At 54.1% G+C, this 19,786-nt stretch overlaps 13 non-coding genes across 13 annotated transcripts; 8 read left to right on the forward strand and 5 right to left on the reverse strand.

Moving 5' to 3' along the window:
- Nucleotides 1-4,567: 4,567 nt before the first annotated feature.
- On the reverse strand, nucleotides 4,568-4,639 carry trnad-guc (transfer RNA aspartic acid (anticodon GUC)). The gene has a single exon. It is a non-coding gene; the product is annotated as a tRNA-Asp (tRNA).
- A 207-nt stretch (nucleotides 4,640-4,846) lies between these two features.
- Nucleotides 4,847-4,929, forward strand: trnal-cag (transfer RNA leucine (anticodon CAG)). Its single transcript has one exon. It is a non-coding gene; the product is annotated as a tRNA-Leu (tRNA).
- A 125-nt stretch (nucleotides 4,930-5,054) lies between these two features.
- Nucleotides 5,055-5,136, forward strand: trnas-uga (transfer RNA serine (anticodon UGA)). Its single transcript has one exon. It is a non-coding gene; the product is annotated as a tRNA-Ser (tRNA).
- Nucleotides 5,137-10,483: 5,347 nt separating this feature from the next.
- Nucleotides 10,484-10,555, reverse strand: trnad-guc (transfer RNA aspartic acid (anticodon GUC)). The gene has a single exon. It is a non-coding gene; the product is annotated as a tRNA-Asp (tRNA).
- Nucleotides 10,556-10,762: 207 nt separating this feature from the next.
- trnal-cag (transfer RNA leucine (anticodon CAG)) lies at nucleotides 10,763-10,845 on the forward strand. Its single transcript has one exon. It is a non-coding gene; the product is annotated as a tRNA-Leu (tRNA).
- Nucleotides 10,846-10,970: 125 nt separating this feature from the next.
- trnas-uga (transfer RNA serine (anticodon UGA)) lies at nucleotides 10,971-11,052 on the forward strand. Its single transcript has one exon. It is a non-coding gene; the product is annotated as a tRNA-Ser (tRNA).
- Nucleotides 11,053-15,247: 4,195 nt separating this feature from the next.
- On the reverse strand, nucleotides 15,248-15,319 carry trnad-guc (transfer RNA aspartic acid (anticodon GUC)). Its single transcript has one exon. It is a non-coding gene; the product is annotated as a tRNA-Asp (tRNA).
- A 207-nt stretch (nucleotides 15,320-15,526) lies between these two features.
- On the forward strand, nucleotides 15,527-15,609 carry trnal-cag (transfer RNA leucine (anticodon CAG)). The gene has a single exon. It is a non-coding gene; the product is annotated as a tRNA-Leu (tRNA).
- Nucleotides 15,610-15,734: 125 nt separating this feature from the next.
- trnas-uga (transfer RNA serine (anticodon UGA)) lies at nucleotides 15,735-15,816 on the forward strand. Its single transcript has one exon. It is a non-coding gene; the product is annotated as a tRNA-Ser (tRNA).
- A 2,249-nt stretch (nucleotides 15,817-18,065) lies between these two features.
- On the reverse strand, nucleotides 18,066-18,137 carry trnad-guc (transfer RNA aspartic acid (anticodon GUC)). Its single transcript has one exon. It is a non-coding gene; the product is annotated as a tRNA-Asp (tRNA).
- A 207-nt stretch (nucleotides 18,138-18,344) lies between these two features.
- trnal-cag (transfer RNA leucine (anticodon CAG)) lies at nucleotides 18,345-18,427 on the forward strand. Its single transcript has one exon. It is a non-coding gene; the product is annotated as a tRNA-Leu (tRNA).
- A 125-nt stretch (nucleotides 18,428-18,552) lies between these two features.
- trnas-uga (transfer RNA serine (anticodon UGA)) lies at nucleotides 18,553-18,634 on the forward strand. The gene has a single exon. It is a non-coding gene; the product is annotated as a tRNA-Ser (tRNA).
- Nucleotides 18,635-19,669: 1,035 nt separating this feature from the next.
- On the reverse strand, nucleotides 19,670-19,741 carry trnad-guc (transfer RNA aspartic acid (anticodon GUC)). Its single transcript has one exon. It is a non-coding gene; the product is annotated as a tRNA-Asp (tRNA).
- Nucleotides 19,742-19,786: the final 45 nt, after the last annotated feature.

The following is a 19,786-nucleotide window of genomic DNA, read 5'->3' on the forward strand; positions in this document are numbered from 1 at the left end:
TGCCCCACGGGCCGGCTTGATTTCCCAAACCCCACAAGAGATGATAGCACTGCTTGTCCCGTAGCTCTTTTGCCAGCTCTCTCTCTCTCTCTCTCTCTCTCTCTCTCTATCTATCTATCTTTGACTTGCTTTTATATACATAAATATATATAATAAATCATAGATAAATAAATAAATAAATCCTTCCCTGGGTCAGAAGCCGCACATCGGGTCAAAAACAAGCGGAGTTGCTGCCGGACGTGGTGCCGCGCGCCTGTGATCCAAGCTCCTGGGAGGCTGAGGCTCGAGGACGGCTTGAGCTGAGGAGATCTGTGTGGCGGTGGGCTGTGCCGATCAGGGGTCCGCGTTAAAATCGGCATCGATATGGTGACCCCGGGGGAGCCCAGGGTCACCAGGTCGTCTAAGGAGGGGTGAACCAACCCAGGTCGGAAACGGAGCAGGTGAAAGCCACAAAAGATGAGAGCACTGCTTGTCCCGTAGCTCATTTGCCAGCTCTCTCTATCTATCTATCTATCTTTGACTTGCTTTTATATACATAAATATATATAATAAATCATAGATAAATAAATAAATAAATCCTTCCCTGGGTCAGAGGCCGCACATCGGGTCAAAAACAAGCGGAGTTGCTGCCGGACGTGGTGGCGCGCGCCTGTGATCCAAGCTCCTGGGAGGCTGAGGCTCGAGGACGGCTTGAGCTGAGGAGATCTGTGTGGCGGTGGGCTGTGCCGATCAGGGGTCCGCGTTAAAATCGGCATCGATATGGTGACCCCGGGGGAGCCCAGGGTCACCAGGTCGTCTAAGGAGGGGTGAACCAACCCAGGTCGGAAACGGAGCAGGTGAAAGCCACAAAAGATGAGAGCACTGCTTGTCCCGTAGCTCATTTGCCAGCTCTCTCTATCTATCTATCATTGACTTGCTTTTATATACATAAATATATATAATAAATCATAGATAAATAAATAAATAAATCCTTCCCTGGGTCAGAAGCCGCACATCGGGTCAAAAACAAGCGGAGTTGCTGCCGGACGTGGTGCCGCGCGCCTGTGATCCAAGCTCCTGGGAGGCTGAGGCTCGAGGACGGCTTGAGCTGAGGAGATCTGTGTGGCGGTGGGCTGTGCCGATCAGGGGTCCGCGTTAAAATCGGCATCGATATGGTGACCCCGGGGGAGCCCAGGGTCACCAGGTCGTCTAAGGAGGGGTGAACCAACCCAGGTCGGAAACGGAGCAGGTGAAAGCCACAAAAGATGAGAGCACCGCTTGTCCCGTAGCTCATTTGCCAGCTCTCTCTCTCTCTCTATCTATCTATCATTGACTTGCTTTTATATACATAAATATATATAATAAATCATAGATAAATAAATAAATAAATCCTTCCCTGGGTCAGAAGCCGCACATCGGGTCAAAAACAAGCGGAGTTGCTGCCGGACGTGGTGCCGCGCGCCTGTGATCCAAGCTCCTGGGAGGCTGAGGCTCGAGGACGGCTTGAGCTGAGGAGATCTGTGTGGCGGTGGGCTGTGCCGATCAGGGGTCCGCGTTAAAATCGGCATCGATATGGTGACCCCGGGGGAGCCCAGGGTCACCAGGTCGTCTAAGGAGGGGTGAACCAACCCAGGTCGGAAACGGAGCAGGTGAAAGCCACAAAAGATGAGAGCACTGCTTGTCCCGTAGCTCATTTGCCAGCTCTCTCTATCTATCTATCTATCTTTGACTTGCTTTTATATACATAAATATATATAATAAATCATAGATAAATAAATAAATAAATCCTTCCCTGGGTCAGAAGCCGCACATCGGGTCAAAAACAAGCGGAGTTGCTGCCGGACGTGGTGCCGCGCGCCTGTGATCCAAGCTCCTGGGAGGCTGAGGCTCGAGGACGGCTTGAGCTGAGGAGATCTGTGTGGCGGTGGGCTGTGCCGATCAGGGGTCCGCGTTAAAATCGGCATCGATATGGTGACCCCGGGGGAGCCCAGGGTCACCAGGTCGTCTAAGGAGGGGTGAACCAACCCAGGTCGGAAACGGAGCAGGTGAAAGCCACAAAAGATGAGAGCACTGCTTGTCCCGTAGCTCATTTGCCAGCTCTCTCTATCTATCTATCTATCTTTGACTTGCTTTTATATACATAAATATATATAATAAATCATAGATAAATAAATAAATAAATCCTTCCCTGGGTCAGAGGCCGCACATCGGGTCAAAAACAAGCGGAGTTGCTGCCGGACGTGGTGGCGCGCGCCTGTGATCCAAGCTCCTGGGAGGCTGAGGCTCGAGGACGGCTTGAGCTGAGGAGATCTGTGTGGCGGTGGGCTGTGCCGATCAGGGGTCCGCGTTAAAATCGGCATCGATATGGTGACCCCGGGGGAGCCCAGGGTCACCAGGTCGTCTAAGGAGGGGTGAACCAACCCAGGTCGGAAACGGAGCAGGTGAAAGCCACAAAAGATGAGAGCACTGCTTGTCCCGTAGCTCATTTGCCAGCTCTCTCTATCTATCTATCATTGACTTGCTTTTATATACATAAATATATATAATAAATCATAGATAAATAAATAAATAAATCCTTCCCTGGGTCAGAAGCCGCACATCGGGTCAAAAACAAGCGGAGTTGCTGCCGGACGTGGTGCCGCGCGCCTGTGATCCAAGCTCCTGGGAGGCTGAGGCTCGAGGACGGCTTGAGCTGAGGAGATCTGTGTGGCGGTGGGCTGTGCCGATCAGGGGTCCGCGTTAAAATCGGCATCGATATGGTGACCCCGGGGGAGCCCAGGGTCACCAGGTCGTCTAAGGAGGGGTGAACCAACCCAGGTCGGAAACGGAGCAGGTGAAAGCCACAAAAGATGAGAGCACCGCTTGTCCCGTAGCTCATTTGCCAGCTCTCTCTCTCTCTCTATCTATCTATCATTGACTTGCTTTTATATACATAAATATATATAATAAATCATAGATAAATAAATAAATAAATCCTTCCCTGGGTCAGAAGCCGCACATCGGGTCAAAAACAAGCGGAGTTGCTGCCGGACGTGGTGCCGCGCGCCTGTGATCCAAGCTCCTGGGAGGCTGAGGCTCGAGGACGGCTTGAGCTGAGGAGATCTGTGTGGCGGTGGGCTGTGCCGATCAGGGGTCCGCGTTAAAATCGGCATCGATATGGTGACCCCGGGGGAGCCCAGGGTCACCAGGTCGTCTAAGGAGGGGTGAACCAACCCAGGTCGGAAACGGAGCAGGTGAAAGCCACAAAAGATGAGAGCACTGCTTGTCCCGTAGCTCATTTGCCAGCTCTCTCTATCTATCTATCATTGACTTGCTTTTATATACATAAATATATATAATAAATCATAGATAAATAAATAAATAAATCCTTCCCTGGGTCAGAAGCCGCACATCGGGTCAAAAACAAGCGGAGTTGCTGCCGGACGTGGTGCCGCGCGCCTGTGATCCAAGCTCCTGGGAGGCTGAGGCTCGAGGACGGCTTGAGCTGAGGAGATCTGTGTGGCGGTGGGCTGTGCCGATCAGGGGTCCGCGTTAAAATCGGCATCGATATGGTGACCCCGGGGGAGCCCAGGGTCACCAGGTCGTCTAAGGAGGGGTGAACCAACCCAGGTCGGAAACGGAGCAGGTGAAAGCCACAAAAGATGAGAGCACCGCTTGTCCCGTAGCTCATTTGCCAGCTCTCTCTCTCTCTCTATCTATCTATCATTGACTTGCTTTTATATACATAAATATATATAATAAATCATAGATAAATAAATAAATAAATCCTTCCCTGGGTCAGAAGCCGCACATCGGGTCAAAAACAAGCGGAGTTGCTGCCGGACGTGGTGCCGCGCGCCTGTGATCCAAGCTCCTGGGAGGCTGAGGCTCGAGGACGGCTTGAGCTGAGGAGATCTGTGTGGCGGTGGGCTGTGCCGATCAGGGGTCCGCGTTAAAATCGGCATCGATATGGTGACCCCGGGGGAGCCCAGGGTCACCAGGTCGTCTAAGGAGGGGTGAACCAACCCAGGTCGGAAACGGAGCAGGTGAAAGCCACAAAAGATGAGAGCACTGCTTGTCCCGTAGCTCATTTGCCAGCTCTCTCTCTCTCTCTATCTATCTATCTTTGACTTGCTTTTATATACATAAATATATATAATAAATCATAGATAAATAAATAAATCCTTCCCTGGGTCAGAGGCCGCACATCGGGTCAAAAACAAGCGGAGTTGCTGCCGGACGTGGTGCCGCGCGCCTGTGATCCAAGCTCCTGCGAGGCTGAGGCTCGAGGACGGCTTGAGCTGAGGAGATCTGTGTGGCGGTGGGCTGTGCCGATCAGGGGTCCGTGTTAAAATCGGCATCGATATGGTGACCCCGGGGGAGCCCAGGGTCACCAGGTCCTCTAAGGAGGGGTGAACCAACCCAGGTCGGAAACGGAGCAGGTGAAAGCCCCCGTGCCAATCGGTTCTGGGACAGCTCCTGTGAGTAGCCGCCGCCGTGCAGCCTGAGTGACACAGCGGAACTCGACCTTTTGGTCGTGAGGACAAAGGCAGGTGCAACTGCTTTCTTTACGGACAACAGGCCGAGGTAGCAAAAGGAGCAGAGCAGCCTCCCCATCGGGGAATCGAACCCCGGTCTCCCGCGTGACAGGCGGGGATACTCACCACTATACTAACGAGGACGGCACGGCAGGGCCTTTCCAGGCTCGCCGTGGCCGACCGCCTCCGCTGTGTCCCGTCATCGCACTTTCGTAGCGTTCTACGGCCAAGGCGAGGCATCCGCTGGCTGCACCGCCCCGCGTCATTCAACCGTTGGGTGTCCAGTCTCGAGCACGCTGTGAGCTTTGCGAGGGCCAGCGGCCAGCGGCCAGCAGCCCCCGGGTCAGCAGGTCAGGATGGCCGAGCGGTCTAAGGCGCTGCGTTCAGGTCGCAGTCTCCCCCGGAGGCGTGGGTTCGAACCCCACTTCTGACATAGCCGGAGCTGCTTTTGCGCTTTTTGGGACGCTGGCGTGTCTTGCGCTTCCCTCCCCGCCCTCAACGCCACGTGATCCCAAACGGTCTCCCACACCAACTGCGCCCCTACCCGCCCGTCCAGCGGTAGTCGTGGCCGAGTGGTTAAGGCGGCGGACTTGAAATCCACTGGGGTCTCCCCGCGCAGGTTCAAATCCTGCCGACTACGATGCCGGAGAGCACTGCCCCACGGGCCGGCTTGATTTCCCAAACCCCACAAGAGATGATAGCACTGCTTGTCCCGTAGCTCTTTTGCCAGCTCTCTCTCTCTCTCTCTCTCTCTCTATCTATCTATCTTTGACTTGCTTTTATATACATAAATATATATAATAAATCATAGATAAATAAATAAATAAATCCTTCCCTGGGTCAGAAGCCGCACATCGGGTCAAAAACAAGCGGAGTTGCTGCCGGACGTGGTGCCGCGCGCCTGTGATCCAAGCTCCTGGGAGGCTGAGGCTCGAGGACGGCTTGAGCTGAGGAGATCTGTGTGGCGGTGGGCTGTGCCGATCAGGGGTCCGCGTTAAAATCGGCATCGATATGGTGACCCCGGGGGAGCCCAGGGTCACCAGGTCGTCTAAGGAGGGGTGAACCAACCCAGGTCGGAAACGGAGCAGGTGAAAGCCACAAAAGATGAGAGCACTGCTTGTCCCGTAGCTCATTTGCCAGCTCTCTCTATCTATCTATCTATCTTTGACTTGCTTTTATATACATAAATATATATAATAAATCATAGATAAATAAATAAATAAATCCTTCCCTGGGTCAGAGGCCGCACATCGGGTCAAAAACAAGCGGAGTTGCTGCCGGACGTGGTGGCGCGCGCCTGTGATCCAAGCTCCTGGGAGGCTGAGGCTCGAGGACGGCTTGAGCTGAGGAGATCTGTGTGGCGGTGGGCTGTGCCGATCAGGGGTCCGCGTTAAAATCGGCATCGATATGGTGACCCCGGGGGAGCCCAGGGTCACCAGGTCGTCTAAGGAGGGGTGAACCAACCCAGGTCGGAAACGGAGCAGGTGAAAGCCACAAAAGATGAGAGCACTGCTTGTCCCGTAGCTCATTTGCCAGCTCTCTCTATCTATCATTGACTTGCTTTTATATACATAAATATATATAATAAATCATAGATAAATAAATAAATAAATCCTTCCCTGGGTCAGAAGCCGCACATCGGGTCAAAAACAAGCGGAGTTGCTGCCGGACGTGGTGCCGCGCGCCTGTGATCCAAGCTCCTGGGAGGCTGAGGCTCGAGGACGGCTTGAGCTGAGGAGATCTGTGTGGCGGTGGGCTGTGCCGATCAGGGGTCCGCGTTAAAATCGGCATCGATATGGTGACCCCGGGGGAGCCCAGGGTCACCAGGTCGTCTAAGGAGGGGTGAACCAACCCAGGTCGGAAACGGAGCAGGTGAAAGCCACAAAAGATGAGAGCACTGCTTGTCCCGTAGCTCATTTGCCAGCTCTCTCTCTCTCTCTATCTATCTATCATTGACTTGCTTTTATATACATAAATATATATAATAAATCATAGATAAATAAATAAATAAATCCTTCCCTGGGTCAGAAGCCGCACATCGGGTCAAAAACAAGCGGAGTTGCTGCCGGACGTGGTGCCGCGCGCCTGTGATCCAAGCTCCTGGGAGGCTGAGGCTCGAGGACGGCTTGAGCTGAGGAGATCTGTGTGGCGGTGGGCTGTGCCGATCAGGGGTCCGCGTTAAAATCGGCATCGATATGGTGACCCCGGGGGAGCCCAGGGTCACCAGGTCGTCTAAGGAGGGGTGAACCAACCCAGGTCGGAAACGGAGCAGGTGAAAGCCACAAAAGATGAGAGCACTGCTTGTCCCGTAGCTCATTTGCCAGCTCTCTCTATCTATCTATCTATCTTTGACTTGCTTTTATATACATAAATATATATAATAAATCATAGATAAATAAATAAATAAATCCTTCCCTGGGTCAGAGGCCGCACATCGGGTCAAAAACAAGCGGAGTTGCTGCCGGACGTGGTGGCGCGCGCCTGTGATCCAAGCTCCTGGGAGGCTGAGGCTCGAGGACGGCTTGAGCTGAGGAGATCTGTGTGGCGGTGGGCTGTGCCGATCAGGGGTCCGCGTTAAAATCGGCATCGATATGGTGACCCCGGGGGAGCCCAGGGTCACCAGGTCGTCTAAGGAGGGGTGAACCAACCCAGGTCGGAAACGGAGCAGGTGAAAGCCACAAAAGATGAGAGCACTGCTTGTCCCGTAGCTCATTTGCCAGCTCTCTCTATCTATCTATCTTTGACTTGCTTTTATATACATAAATATATATAATAAATCATAGATAAATAAATAAATAAATCCTTCCCTGGGTCAGAAGCCGCACATCAGGTCAAAAACAAGCGGAGTTGCTGCCGGACGTGGTGGCGCGCGCCTGTGATCCAAGCTCCTGGGAGGCTGAGGCTCGAGGACGGCTTGAGCTGAGGAGATCTGTGTGGCGGTGGGCTGTGCCGATCAGGGGTCCGCGTTAAAATCGGCATCGATATGGTGACCCCGGGGGAGCCCAGGGTCACCAGGTCGTCTAAGGAGGGGTGAACCAACCCAGGTCGGAAACGGAGCAGGTGAAAGCCACAAAAGATGAGAGCACTGCTTGTCCCGTAGCTCATTTGCCAGCTCTCTCTATCTATCTATCTATCTTTGACTTGCTTTTATATACATAAATATATATAATAAATCATAGATAAATAAATAAATAAATCCTTCCCTGGGTCAGAGGCCGCACATCGGGTCAAAAACAAGCGGAGTTGCTGCCGGACGTGGTGGCGCGCGCCTGTGATCCAAGCTCCTGGGAGGCTGAGGCTCGAGGACGGCTTGAGCTGAGGAGATCTGTGTGGCGGTGGGCTGTGCCGATCAGGGGTCCGCGTTAAAATCGGCATCGATATGGTGACCCCGGGGGAGCCCAGGGTCACCAGGTCGTCTAAGGAGGGGTGAACCAACCCAGGTCGGAAACGGAGCAGGTGAAAGCCACAAAAGATGAGAGCACTGCTTGTCCCGTAGCTCATTTGCCAGCTCTCTCTATCTATCATTGACTTGCTTTTATATACATAAATATATATAATAAATCATAGATAAATAAATAAATAAATCCTTCCCTGGGTCAGAAGCCGCACATCGGGTCAAAAACAAGCGGAGTTGCTGCCGGACGTGGTGCCGCGCGCCTGTGATCCAAGCTCCTGGGAGGCTGAGGCTCGAGGACGGCTTGAGCTGAGGAGATCTGTGTGGCGGTGGGCTGTGCCGATCAGGGGTCCGCGTTAAAATCGGCATCGATATGGTGACCCCGGGGGAGCCCAGGGTCACCAGGTCGTCTAAGGAGGGGTGAACCAACCCAGGTCGGAAACGGAGCAGGTGAAAGCCACAAAAGATGAGAGCACTGCTTGTCCCGTAGCTCATTTGCCAGCTCTCTCTCTCTCTCTATCTATCTATCATTGACTTGCTTTTATATACATAAATATATATAATAAATCATAGATAAATAAATAAATAAATCCTTCCCTGGGTCAGAAGCCGCACATCGGGTCAAAAACAAGCGGAGTTGCTGCCGGACGTGGTGCCGCGCGCCTGTGATCCAAGCTCCTGGGAGGCTGAGGCTCGAGGACGGCTTGAGCTGAGGAGATCTGTGTGGCGGTGGGCTGTGCCGATCAGGGGTCCGCGTTAAAATCGGCATCGATATGGTGACCCCGGGGGAGCCCAGGGTCACCAGGTCGTCTAAGGAGGGGTGAACCAACCCAGGTCGGAAACGGAGCAGGTGAAAGCCACAAAAGATGAGAGCACTGCTTGTCCCGTAGCTCATTTGCCAGCTCTCTCTATCTATCTATCTATCTTTGACTTGCTTTTATATACATAAATATATATAATAAATCATAGATAAATAAATAAATAAATCCTTCCCTGGGTCAGAGGCCGCACATCGGGTCAAAAACAAGCGGAGTTGCTGCCGGACGTGGTGGCGCGCGCCTGTGATCCAAGCTCCTGGGAGGCTGAGGCTCGAGGACGGCTTGAGCTGAGGAGATCTGTGTGGCGGTGGGCTGTGCCGATCAGGGGTCCGCGTTAAAATCGGCATCGATATGGTGACCCCGGGGGAGCCCAGGGTCACCAGGTCGTCTAAGGAGGGGTGAACCAACCCAGGTCGGAAACGGAGCAGGTGAAAGCCACAAAAGATGAGAGCACTGCTTGTCCCGTAGCTCATTTGCCAGCTCTCTCTATCTATCTATCTTTGACTTGCTTTTATATACATAAATATATATAATAAATCATAGATAAATAAATAAATAAATCCTTCCCTGGGTCAGAAGCCGCACATCAGGTCAAAAACAAGCGGAGTTGCTGCCGGACGTGGTGGCGCGCGCCTGTGATCCAAGCTCCTGGGAGGCTGAGGCTCGAGGACGGCTTGAGCTGAGGAGATCTGTGTGGCGGTGGGCTGTGCCGATCAGGGGTCCGCGTTAAAATCGGCATCGATATGGTGACCCCGGGGGAGCCCAGGGTCACCAGGTCGTCTAAGGAGGGGTGAACCAACCCAGTTCGGAAACGGAGCAGGTGAAAGCCACAAAAGATGAGAGCACTGCTTGTCCCGTAGCTCATTTGCCAGCTCTCTCTATCTATCTATCATTGACTTGCTTTTATATACATAAATATATATAATAAATCATAGATAAATAAATAAATAAATCCTTCCCTGGGTCAGAAGCCGCACATCGGGTCAAAAACAAGCGGAGTTGCTGCCGGACGTGGTGCCGCGCGCCTGTGATCCAAGCTCCTGGGAGGCTGAGGCTCGAGGACGGCTTGAGCTGAGGAGATCTGTGTGGCGGTGGGCTGTGCCGATCAGGGGTCCGCGTTAAAATCGGCATCGATATGGTGACCCCGGGGGAGCCCAGGGTCACCAGGTCGTCTAAGGAGGGGTGAACCAACCCAGGTCGGAAACGGAGCAGGTGAAAGCCACAAAAGATGAGAGCACTGCTTGTCCCGTAGCTCATTTGCCAGCTCTCTCTCTCTCTCTATCTATCTATCTTTGACTTGCTTTTATATACATAAATATATATAATAAATCATAGATAAATAAATAAATCCTTCCCTGGGTCAGAGGCCGCACATCGGGTCAAAAACAAGCGGAGTTGCTGCCGGACGTGGTGCCGCGCGCCTGTGATCCAAGCTCCTGCGAGGCTGAGGCTCGAGGACGGCTTGAGCTGAGGAGATCTGTGTGGCGGTGGGCTGTGCCGATCAGGGGTCCGTGTTAAAATCGGCATCGATATGGTGACCCCGGGGGAGCCCAGGGTCACCAGGTCCTCTAAGGAGGGGTGAACCAACCCAGGTCGGAAACGGAGCAGGTGAAAGCCCCCGTGCCAATCGGTTCTGGGACAGCTCCTGTGAGTAGCCGCCGCCGTGCAGCCTGAGTGACACAGCGGAACTCGACCTTTTGGTCGTGAGGACAAAGGCAGGTGCAACTGCTTTCTTTACGGACAACAGGCCGAGGTAGCAAAAGGAGCAGAGCAGCCTCCCCATCGGGGAATCGAACCCCGGTCTCCCGCGTGACAGGCGGGGATACTCACCACTATACTAACGAGGACGGCACGGCAGGGCCTTTCCAGGCTCGCCGTGGCCGACCGCCTCCGCTGTGTCCCGTCATCGCACTTTCGTAGCGTTCTACGGCCAAGGCGAGGCATCCGCTGGCTGCACCGCCCCGCGTCATTCAACCGTTGGGTGTCCAGTCTCGAGCACGCTGTGAGCTTTGCGAGGGCCAGCGGCCAGCGGCCAGCAGCCCCCGGGTCAGCAGGTCAGGATGGCCGAGCGGTCTAAGGCGCTGCGTTCAGGTCGCAGTCTCCCCCGGAGGCGTGGGTTCGAACCCCACTTCTGACATAGCCGGAGCTGCTTTTGCGCTTTTTGGGACGCTGGCGTGTCTTGCGCTTCCCTCCCCGCCCTCAACGCCACGTGATCCCAAACGGTCTCCCACACCAACTGCACCCCTACGCGCCCGTCCAGCGGTAGTCGTGGCCGAGTGGTTAAGGCGGCGGACTTGAAATCCACTGGGGTCTCCCCGCGCAGGTTCAAATCCTGCCGACTACGATGCCGGAGAGCACTGCCCCACGGGCCGGCTTGATTTCCCAAACCCCACAAGAGATGATAGCACTGCTTGTCCCGTAGCTCTTTTGCCAGCTCTCTCTCTCTCTCTCTCTCTCTCTCTCTCTCTCTCTCTCTCTCTCTCTCTCTATCTATCTATCTTTGACTTGCTTTTATATACATAAATATATATAATAAATCATAGATAAATAAATAAATAAATCCTTCCCTGGGTCAGAAGCCGCACATCGGGTCAAAAACAAGCGGAGTTGCTGCCGGACGTGGTGCCGCGCGCCTGTGATCCAAGCTCCTGGGAGGCTGAGGCTCGAGGACGGCTTGAGCTGAGGAGATCTGTGTGGCGGTGGGCTGTGCTGATCAGGGGTCCGCGTTAAAATCGGCATCGATATGGTGACCCCGGGGGAGCCCAGGGTCACCAGGTCGTCTAAGGAGGGGTGAACCAACCCAGGTCGGAAACGGAGCAGGTGAAAGCCACAAAAGATGAGAGCACTGCTTGTCCCGTAGCTCATTTGCCAGCTCTCTCTATCTATCTATCTATCTTTGACTTGCTTTTATATACATAAATATATATAATAAATCATAGATAAATAAATAAATAAATCCTTCCCTGGGTCAGAGGCCGCACATCGGGTCAAAAACAAGCGGAGTTGCTGCCGGACGTGGTGGCGCGCGCCTGTGATCCAAGCTCCTGGGAGGCTGAGGCTCGAGGACGGCTTGAGCTGAGGAGATCTGTGTGGCGGTGGGCTGTGCCGATCAGGGGTCCGCGTTAAAATCGGCATCGATATGGTGACCCCGGGGGAGCCCAGGGTCACCAGGTCGTCTAAGGAGGGGTGAACCAACCCAGGTCGGAAACGGAGCAGGTGAAAGCCACAAAAGATGAGAGCACTGCTTGTCCCGTAGCTCATTTGCCAGCTCTCTCTATCTATCTATCTATCTTTGACTTGCTTTTATATACATAAATATATATAATAAATCATAGATAAATAAATAAATAAATCCTTCCCTGGGTCAGAGGCCGCACATCGGGTCAAAAACAAGCGGAGTTGCTGCCGGACGTGGTGGCGCGCGCCTGTGATCCAAGCTCCTGGGAGGCTGAGGCTCGAGGACGGCTTGAGCTGAGGAGATCTGTGTGGCGGTGGGCTGTGCCGATCAGGGGTCCGCGTTAAAATCGGCATCGATATGGTGACCCCGGGGGAGCCCAGGGTCACCAGGTCGTCTAAGGAGGGGTGAACCAACCCAGGTCGGAAACGGAGCAGGTGAAAGCCACAAAAGATGAGAGCACTGCTTGTCCCGTAGCTCATTTGCCAGCTCTCTCTATCTATCTATCTTTGACTTGCTTTTATATACATAAATATATATAATAAATCATAGATAAATAAATAAATAAATCCTTCCCTGGGTCAGAAGCCGCACATCAGGTCAAAAACAAGCGTAGTTGCTGCCGGACGTGGTGGCGCGCGCCTGTGATCCAAGCTCCTGGGAGGCTGAGGCTCGAGGACGGCTTGAGCTGAGGAGATCTGTGTGGCGGTGGGCTGTGCCGATCAGGGGTCCGCGTTAAAATCGGCATCGATATGGTGACCCCGGGGGAGCCCAGGGTCACCAGGTCGTCTAAGGAGGGGTGAACCAACCCAGGTCGGAAACGGAGCAGGTGAAAGCCACAAAAGATGAGAGCACTGCTTGTCCCGTAGCTCATTTGCCAGCTCTCTCTATCTATCTATCTATCTTTGACTTGCTTTTATATACATAAATATATATAATAAATCATAGATAAATAAATAAATAAATCCTTCCCTGGGTCAGAGGCCGCACATCGGGTCAAAAACAAGCGGAGTTGCTGCCGGACGTGGTGGCGCGCGCCTGTGATCCAAGCTCCTGGGAGGCTGAGGCTCGAGGACGGCTTGAGCTGAGGAGATCTGTGTGGCGGTGGGCTGTGCCGATCAGGGGTCCGCGTTAAAATCGGCATCGATATGGTGACCCCGGGGGAGCCCAGGGTCACCAGGTCGTCTAAGGAGGGGTGAACCAACCCAGGTCGGAAACGGAGCAGGTGAAAGCCACAAAAGATGAGAGCACTGCTTGTCCCGTAGCTCATTTGCCAGCTCTCTCTATCTATCTATCTTTGACTTGCTTTTATATACATAAATATATATAATAAATCATAGATAAATAAATAAATAAATCCTTCCCTGGGTCAGAAGCCGCACATCAGGTCAAAAACAAGCGTAGTTGCTGCCGGACGTGGTGGCGCGCGCCTGTGATCCAAGCTCCTGGGAGGCTGAGGCTCGAGGACGGCTTGAGCTGAGGAGATCTGTGTGGCGGTGGGCTGTGCCGATCAGGGGTCCGCGTTAAAATCGGCATCGATATGGTGACCCCGGGGGAGCCCAGGGTCACCAGGTCGTCTAAGGAGGGGTGAACCAACCCAGGTCGGAAACGGAGCAGGTGAAAGCCACAAAAGATGAGAGCACCGCTTGTCCCGTAGCTCATTTGCCAGCTCTCTCTATCTATCTATCTATCTTTGACTTGCTTTTATATACATAAATATATATAATAAATCAGAGATAAATAAATAAATAAATCCTTCCCTGGGTCAGAGGCCGCACATCGGGTCAAAAACAAGCGGAGTTGCTGCCGGACGTGGTGCCGCGCGCCTGTGATCCAAGCTCCTGGGAGGCTGAGGCTCGAGGACGGCTTGAGCTGAGGAGATCTGTGTGGCGGTGGGCTGTGCCGATCAGGGGTCCGCGTTAAAATCGGCATCGATATGGTGACCCCGGGGGAGCCCAGGGTCACCAGGTCGTCTAAGGAGGGGTGAACCAACCCAGGTCGGAAACGGAGCAGGTGAAAGCCACAAAAGATGAGAGCACTGCTTGTCCCGTAGCTCATTTGCCAGCTCTCTCTATCTATCTATCTTTGACTTGCTTTTATATACATAAATATATATAATAAATCATAGATAAATAAATAAATAAATCCTTCCCTGGGTCAGAAGCCGCACATCAGGTCAAAAACAAGCGGAGTTGCTGCCGGACGTGGTGGCGCGCGCCTGTGATCCAAGCTCCTGGGAGGCTGAGGCTCGAGGACGGCTTGAGCTGAGGAGATCTGTGTGGCGGTGGGCTGTGCCGATCAGGGGTCCGCGTTAAAATCGGCATCGATATGGTGACCCCGGGGGAGCCCAGGGTCACCAGGTCGTCTAAGGAGGGGTGAACCAACCCAGGTCGGAAACGGAGCAGGTGAAAGCCACAAAAGATGAGAGCACCGCTTGTCCCGTAGCTCATTTGCCAGCTCTCTCTATCTATCTATCATTGACTTGCTTTTATATACATAAATATATATAATAAATCATAGATAAATAAATAAATAAATCCTTCCCTGGGTCAGAAGCCGCACATCGGGTCAAAAACAAGCGGAGTTGCTGCCGGACGTGGTGCCGCGCGCCTGTGATCCAAGCTCCTGGGAGGCTGAGGCTCGAGGACGGCTTGAGCTGAGGAGATCTGTGTGGCGGTGGGCTGTGCCGATCAGGGGTCCGCGTTAAAATCGGCATCGATATGGTGACCCCGGGGGAGCCCAGGGTCACCAGGTCGTCTAAGGAGGGGTGAACCAACCCAGGTCGGAAACGGAGCAGGTGAAAGCCACAAAAGATGAGAGCACTGCTTGTCCCGTAGCTCATTTGCCAGCTCTCTCTCTCTCTCTATCTATCTATCTTTGACTTGCTTTTATATACATAAATATATATAATAAATCATAGATAAATAAATAAATAAATCCTTCCCTGGGTCAGAGGCCGCACATCGGGTCAAAAACAAGCGGAGTTGCTGCCGGACGTGGTGCCGCGCGCCTGTGATCCAAGCTCCTGCGAGGCTGAGGCTCGAGGACGGCTTGAGCTGAGGAGATCTGTGTGGCGGTGGGCTGTGCCGATCAGGGGTCCGTGTTAAAATCGGCATCGATATGGTGACCCCGGGGGAGCCCAGGGTCACCAGGTCCTCTAAGGAGGGGTGAACCAACCCAGGTCGGAAACGGAGCAGGTGAAAGCCCCCGTGCCAATCGGTTCTGGGACAGCTCCTGTGAGTAGCCGCCGCCGTGCAGCCTGAGTGACACAGCGGAACTCGACCTTTTGGTCGTGAGGACAAAGGCAGGTGCAACTGCTTTCTTTACGGACAACAGGCCGAGGTAGCAAAAGGAGCAGAGCAGCCTCCCCATCGGGGAATCGAACCCCGGTCTCCCGCGTGACAGGCGGGGATACTCACCACTATACTAACGAGGACGGCACGGCAGGGCCTTTCCAGGCTCGCCGTGGCCGACCGCCTCCGCTGTGTCCCGTCATCGCACTTTCGTAGCGTTCTACGGCCAAGGCGAGGCATCCGCTGGCTGCACCGCCCCGCGTCATTCAACCGTTGGGTGTCCAGTCTCGAGCACGCTGTGAGCTTTGCGAGGGCCAGCGGCCAGCGGCCAGCAGCCCCCGGGTCAGCAGGTCAGGATGGCCGAGCGGTCTAAGGCGCTGCGTTCAGGTCGCAGTCTCCCCCGGAGGCGTGGGTTCGAACCCCACTTCTGACATAGCCGGAGCTGCTTTTGCGCTTTTTGGGACGCTGGCGTGTCTTGCGCTTCCCTCCCCGCCCTCAACGCCACGTGATCCCAAACGGTCTCCCACACCAACTGCGCCCCTACCCGCCCGTCCAGCGGTAGTCGTGGCCGAGTGGTTAAGGCGGCGGACTTGAAATCCACTGGGGTCTCCCCGCGCAGGTTCAAATCCTGCCGACTACGATGCCGGAGAGCACTGCCCCACTGGGCGGCTTGATTTCCCAAACCCCACAAGAGATGATAGCACTGCTTGTCCCGTTGCTCTTTTGCCAGCTCTCTCTCTCTCTCTCTCTCTCTCTCTCTCTCTCTCTCTCTATCTATCTATCTTTGACTTGCTTTTATATACATAAATATATATAATAAATCATAGATAAATAAATAAATAAATCCTTCCCTGGGTCAGAAGCCGCACATCGGGTCAAAAACAAGCGGAGTTGCTGCCGGACGTGGTGCCGCGCGCCTGTGATCCAAGCTCCTGGGAGGCTGAGGCTCGAGGACGGCTTGAGCTGAGGAGATCTGTGTGGCGGTGGGCTGTGCCGATCAGGGGTCCGCGTTAAAATCGGCATCGATATGGTGACCCCGGGGGAGCCCAGGGTCACCAGGTCGTCTAAGGAGGGGTGAACCAACCCAGGTCGGAAACGGAGCAGGTGAAAGCCACAAAAGATGAGAGCACTGCTTGTCCCGTAGCTCATTTGCCAGCTCTCTCTATCTATCTATCTTTGACTTGCTTTTATATACATAAATATATATAATAAATCATAGATAAATAAATAAATAAATCCTTCCCTGGGTCAGAAGCCGCACATCAGGTCAAAAACAAGCGGAGTTGCTGCCGGACGTGGTGGCGCGCGCCTGTGATCCAAGCTCCTGGGAGGCTGAGGCTCGAGGACGGCTTGAGCTGAGGAGATCTGTGTGGCGGTGGGCTGTGCCGATCAGGGGTCCGCGTTAAAATCGGCATCGATATGGTGACCCCGGGGGAGCCCAGGGTCACCAGGTCGTCTAAGGAGGGGTGAACCAACCCAGGTCGGAAACGGAGCAGGTGAAAGCCACAAAAGATGAGAGCACTGCTTGTCCCGTAGCTCATTTGCCAGCTCTCTCTATCTATCTATCATTGACTTGCTTTTATATACATAAATATATATAATAAATCATAGATAAATAAATAAATAAATCCTTCCCTGGGTCAGAAGCCGCACATCGGGTCAAAAACAAGCGGAGTTGCTGCCGGACGTGGTGCCGCGCGCCTGTGATCCAAGCTCCTGGGAGGCTGAGGCTCGAGGACGGCTTGAGCTGAGGAGATCTGTGTGGCGGTGGGCTGTGCCGATCAGGGGTCCGCGTTAAAATCGGCATCGATATGGTGACCCCGGGGGAGCCCAGGGTCACCAGGTCGTCTAAGGAGGGGTGAACCAACCCAGGTCGGAAACGGAGCAGGTGAAAGCCACAAAAGATGAGAGCACTGCTTGTCCCGTAGCTCATTTGCCAGCTCTCTCTATCTATCTATCATTGACTTGCTTTTATATACATAAATATATATAATAAATCATAGATAAATAAATAAATAAATCCTTCCCTGGGTCAGAAGCCGCACATCGGGTCAAAAACAAGCGGAGTTGCTGCCGGACGTGGTGCCGCGCGCCTGTGATCCAAGCTCCTGGGAGGCTGAGGCTCGAGGACGGCTTGAGCTGAGGAGATCTGTGTGGCGGTGGGCTGTGCCGATCAGGGGTCCGCGTTAAAATCGGCATCGATATGGTGACCCCGGGGGAGCCCAGGGTCACCAGGTCGTCTAAGGAGGGGTGAACCAACCCAGGTCGGAAACGGAGCAGGTGAAAGCCACAAAAGATGAGAGCACTGCTTGTCCCGTAGCTCATTTGCCAGCTCTTTTGCCAGCTCTCTCTCTCTCTCTCTCTCTCTCTCTCTCTCTCTCTCTCTCTCTATCTATCTATCTTTGACTTGCTTTTATATACATAAATATATATAATAAATCATAGATAAATAAATAAATAAATCCTTCCCTGGGTCAGAGGCCGCACATCGGGTCAAAAACAAGCGGAGTTGCTGCCGGACGTGGTGCCGCGCGCCTGTGATCCAAGCTCCTGCGAGGCTGAGGCTCGAGGACGGCTTGAGCTGAGGAGATCTGTGTGGCGGTGGGCTGTGCCGATCAGGGGTCCGTGTTAAAATCGGCATCGATATGGTGACCCCGGGGGAGCCCAGGGTCACCAGGTCCTCTAAGGAGGGGTGAACCAACCCAGGTCGGAAACGGAGCAGGTGAAAGCCCCCGTGCCAATCGGTTCTGGGACAGCTCCTGTGAGTAGCCGCCGCCGTGCAGCCTGAGTGACACAGCGGAACTCGACCTTTTGGTCGTGAGGACAAAGGCAGGTGCAACTGCTTTCTTTACGGACAACAGGCCGAGGTAGCAAAAGGAGCAGAGCAGCCTCCCCATCGGGGAATCGAACCCCGGTCTCCCGCGTGACAGGCGGGGATACTCACCACTATACTAACGAGGACGGCACGGCAGGGCCTTTCCAGGCTCGCCGTGGCCGACCGCCTCCGCTGTGTCCCGTCATCGCACTTTCGTAGCGTTCTACGGCCAAGGCGAGGCATCCGCTGGCTGCACCGCCCCGCGTCATTCAACCGTTGGGTGTCCAGTCTCGAGCACGCTGTGAGCTTTGCGAGGGCCAGCGGCCAGCGGCCAGCAGCCCCCGGGTCAGCAGGTCAGGATGGCCGAGCGGTCTAAGGCGCTGCGTTCAGGTCGCAGTCTCCCCCGGAGGCGTGGGTTCGAACCCCACTTCTGACATAGCCGGAGCTGCTTTTGCGCTTTTTGGGACGCTGGCGTGTCTTGCGCTTCCCTCCCCGCCCTCAACGCCACGTGATCCCAAACGGTCTCCCACACCAACTGCGCCCCTACCCGCCCGTCCAGCGGTAGTCGTGGCCGAGTGGTTAAGGCGGCGGACTTGAAATCCACTGGGGTCTCCCCGCGCAGGTTCAAATCCTGCCGACTACGATGCCGGAGAGCACTGCCCCACTGGGCGGCTTGATTTCCCAAACCCCACAAGAGATGATAGCACTGCTTGTCCCGTTGCTCTTTTGCCAGCTCTCTCTCTCTCTCTCTCTCTCTCTCTCTCTCTCTCTCTCTCTCTATCTATCTATCTTTGACTTGCTTTTATATACATAAATATATATAATAAATCATAGATAAATAAATAAATAAATCCTTCCCTGGGTCAGAAGCCGCACATCAGGTCAAAAACAAGCGGAGTTGCTGCCGGACATGGTGGCGCGCGCCTGTGATCCAAGCTCCTGGGAGGCTGAGGCTCGAGGACGGCTTGAGCTGAGGAGATCTGTGTGGCGGTGGGCTGTGCCGATCAGGGGTCCGCGTTAAAATCGGCATCGATATGGTGACCCCGGGGGAGCCCAGGGTCACCAGGTCGTCTAAGGAGGGGTGAACCAACCCAGGTCGGAAACGGAGCAGGTGAAAGCCACAAAAGATGAGAGCACTGCTTGTCCCGTAGCTCATTTGCCAGCTCTCTCTCTCTCTCTATCTATCTATCTTTGACTTGCTTTTATATACATAAATATATATAATAAATCATAGATAAATAAATAAATAAATCCTTCCCTGGGTCAGAGGCCGCACATCGGGTCAAAAACAAGCGGAGTTGCTGCCGGACGTGGTGCCGCGCGCCTGTGATCCAAGCTCCTGCGAGGCTGAGGCTCGAGGACGGCTTGAGCTGAGGAGATCTGTGTGGCGGTGGGCTGTGCCGATCAGGGGTCCGTGTTAAAATCGGCATCGATATGGTGACCCCGGGGGAGCCCAGGGTCACCAGGTCCTCTAAGGAGGGGTGAACCAACCCAGGTCGGAAACGGAGCAGGTGAAAGCCCCCGTGCCAATCGGTTCTGGGACAGCTCCTGTGAGTAGCCGCCGCCGTGCAGCCTGAGTGACACAGCGGAACTCGACCTTTTGGTCGTGAGGACAAAGGCAGGTGCAACTGCTTTCTTTACGGACAACAGGCCGAGGTAGCAAAAGGAGCAGAGCAGCCTCCCCATCGGGGAATCGAACCCCGGTCTCCCGCGTGACAGGCGGGGATACTCACCACTATACTAACGAGGACGGCACGGCAGGGCCTTTCCAGGCTCGCCGTGGCCGACCGCCTCC

Source organism: Amia ocellicauda, chromosome 19, assembly GCF_036373705.1.
Source record: "Amia ocellicauda isolate fAmiCal2 chromosome 19, fAmiCal2.hap1, whole genome shotgun sequence".
In the NCBI taxonomy this organism is placed as follows: domain Eukaryota; kingdom Metazoa; phylum Chordata; class Actinopteri; order Amiiformes; family Amiidae; genus Amia; species Amia ocellicauda.